Here is a 3,727-nt window from a genome sequence, read left to right on the forward strand (position 1 = left end):
GCGACGGAGCAAAGGAAGAGGCGCGGCTTGCTTATGCATCTAGCTCGGTGTTGTGTACACGGACTGGCAGCCGCTGGCCAGGGTTTCAAGCAAGAGGCGCGCTCATACAGGATTGAACCCGGGGCATTTTGCTCTCATGTGTGCTCTGTGTAGAATCATAGGACTGAAAAGTTGGAAGGAGTCCCCAAGGTTCAGCTGGTTCAAACCCCTGCAATTTAGGAATCATCAGTGACGGATGGCTATTAAACCTCTGCTTAAAACCTCCAGTGAAAGAAAGGCCACCACTTCTCGTGGGAGTCTGTTCCACTGGCGAATAGCACTTACTGTTAGAAAGTTTTTCCTGATGTTTTTCCTGCCGCTGAGCAGTACAGACTTAATTGGGGAATATCCCATTGGATTCATGTAGACTTTGTTTTATTCATTTACTAGATCAAGGCAGCACACAGCCTCCATTTTATCCTCACAACAACCATGTGAAGTAGGTTAGGCTGATAGGGACTAGCTCAGGTGAGCTTGGTGGCTGAATGGACATTTGAATCAGTCTCCCTGGTCCTTGTCTAGCACTCAAACCACTACACCATAGTGGCTTACTTCTGAGTAGACATGCACAGGGCTGCACTCCAATGATCACCATTAATAACTTCTTTTTTCCCTGAGTTTTTTTGTGCTCAGGCAAATGTGTACTTTTTTTGGAAAATACCAGGGCTTGCAGTCTTGTGCTCCTTTATTTAGAACTCCTTGGAACTCACTTCTGAATAAGTCTGCATTGCACCACATTGAACGCTTTTACACAAGTGAGTTGAACAATTAAGGAGTAAATCTACAATCAACACAGAACCAATGACACAAATTAATCAATTACATCTAGCAGCCCCAAGCAGAAGTTATAAGGCCAATGGCCAGCCACTTAGGTCTTAACACTTGCTTCAGTATATGAGACCAAAACATGAGGGAGATGCATGGAAAACATTTCAGCAGCAGAAACCTACTTTTAATGGATTGTTAAGAAATACTTTTAAAGAACTGATTCCTTCTCACAACTTACACTTGAAGTCAGACATTAGTGCGAGCAAAGATCCTATGCACCAGATAGAATGCTTAAACATTTGGCTTAGAATAACACAGCATTTGATAAGAATATTGGTACCGCTTCGACGGGAAGGTAAACGACGTTTCCGTGCGCTGCTCTGGTTCGCCAGAAGCGGCTTAGTCATGCTGGTCTGCGAACAAACCCAGGCTCCCTCGGCCTGTAGAGCGAGATGAGCGCCACAACTCCAGAGTTGTCTGCCACTGGCCCTAACGGTCAGGGGTACCTTTACCTTTTTATAATTCCGATTACAGAAAAGGCCAAAGGATCATTATCCTTCCAACAAAAGCTATCCAGTGGAGGTCTGCTGCAAATACTCCATTTTAGCATGATTGGGCCCCATTTTCTGCTCCCTGCCCTAATTTTTGGCTATTGAAAACATCTGGCTAACATTTTGTTAGTGTGGGTTTCTGGTGTTGTCATCTCCCAGGCTGAGTGCCCTCAGAAAAGTTAAATGAATAACAAAAAGATGCAGCTTCAAAAAGGGGTTTATTGTGGGATCAGTGTTTTTTGCCACATTCACATGATATCCTAGGCATCAAAATGTGAACACATATCGCCCCCCTCCCAATTTAATCCAGGTTTACGCTTTTTAGGGGAAACTTGATAAATTAAAACTGTTGCCAATGAAGCAAGAAGTATTTCTGTCACTGTGGTGATTGACTTTCAAGCCACAAACTCTCTAGAATGACCCTTTGTGATATCAGAATGACCCATCTATAAGATTAACCCCTTTCTAGAAGCCCCTGTCATTTCTATGGAATTTATCAGTAAATGTAAAGCACCTATACAACACATAGACTGTCATTTCATACCCCACAATTACCAAGGTATTGATGTCCTGAGCCACTTAAGGCTTTATTGATTAAAACTGGAACTCTGAATTGGGCTCAGAAATGAATTGGTAGCCAATGCAGTTGTGCCAGGATTGGTGTAATGCTTTCAGATCATCTTGCCCCAGTCTGACGCAGCTGCATTTTCCAAACTGTCTTCAAAAGCAGCCCCACATACAAAGCACTGCAGTAATGATGATGTACTTCAGCTCCCAAACTTTCCCTCTGAGCAGGGAATCAAGCAGATTCACCAGCGTCAGAACAGCAAGTTTTAGTCAGATGATTGAGAATCAAATAGTGTGAAGGAGACACACTCAAAGAAATTCAGGTGTGACAGGGAATGAGGTTCTTCAATATATGCTTATGTCACATGAGTGAAATATATGACATTTGTGTGTACCACACACAAAATCAGATGCAGTGCTACAAAAAGGCCACATTGTGGAGCTAGTGTCTTTCCTTCGTACATCACAGCAACTTGAGAAATTGATGGATGGAATGTTTGCTGCTTAAAAAAAAAATGGTTGTGTCTTCTTGTTTCCAGTTCCCAGGCATTCACTGAAAAAGATACACAGAGAAAATATAGCAACCGTGTTCTCAAACAAGGTTTTGTTTGGATTAGCTGCTTCTTTTAAAACCAGCATTGTGAATACTTCTCTCCTGACATGCAAAGTTCCCTCACCCATTAAGCTTTAACACAGCCCAGCACCTGATGAGGTCAACTAATACTATTTATTTATTTACTTATATTTATACCCATTATGAAATCCAAAGCAGCACACATTCCCAGATTGTCTCCCATTCAGGTAGTGAGAAAACCCAGATCTGCTTAGCTGCTACAGCAAAGTGATATCCAGGGACCATTAGCTAACAGGCAATTGTTCACAGGCATATGGAATATGTTGTTTAGTCATGTCCGACTCAGAGCACGCCAGACACTCCTATCTTCATATGGAATATACCTTGAGGCATATCCAGCTATTATTATCAGTCGTCTCCAACCTTTTCATACCCGAGCCTTTGGCCAAAACATGTAGTTGGGGACCCACTTCTTAATATTTTCATTTTATTTATGTATTAAATCTGTACACTGCTCTTCATGAGAGCCAGTGTGGTATAGTGGTTAAGAGCAGTAGACTCGTAATCTGGGGAACCGGGTTCGCGTCTCCACTCCTCCACATGCAGCTGCTGGGTGACCTTGGGCTAGTCACACTTCTCTGAAGTCTCTCAGCCCCACTCACCTCACAGAGTGTTTGTTGTGGGGGAGGAAGGGAAAAGGAGATTGTTAGCCGCTTTGAGACTCCTTCAAGTAGTGATAAAGCGGGATATCAAATCCAAACTCTTCTTCTTCTTCTTCTTCTTCATCATCATCATCAGAAGATTCCAGGGCAGTTCACAATAGAAAAATACAAAATGAGAATACAACTGCTCTCTACTGTTTTTGTTTTTTTTTTCAAGCAGACTTGGACCACACAGCCCTACAGACAGAAGGCTCCTTCAAACAAAGAACTGTTCTGTAAAATAGGACACATGACCACCCTAAAGGGCCTTTTCAGTGGTGGCTCCTTGACTGTGGAATGTTCTCCCAGGGATGCTTGCCTTAATGTCATTTTAGCTCCAGCTATAGTCTTTTTATTAATTCTTGTAGGCTTTTAAATCCTCTGGATGTTGCCTTTATGCTGCTTTGTGTTTTAAAAATTCATTTGACTGCTTTTATTCTGTTTTTTTTTAATCTTGGGGCATTTGAATGTTCTTGGTTTGATTCATTTTATGGTGATTTAAACTTTTTTTGCAAGCCACCCTGAGA

This window comes from Podarcis liolepis (assembly GCF_965112155.1).
Source record: "Podarcis liolepis genome assembly, chromosome: 10".
Lineage (NCBI taxonomy): Eukaryota > Metazoa > Chordata > Lepidosauria > Squamata > Lacertidae > Podarcis > Podarcis liolepis.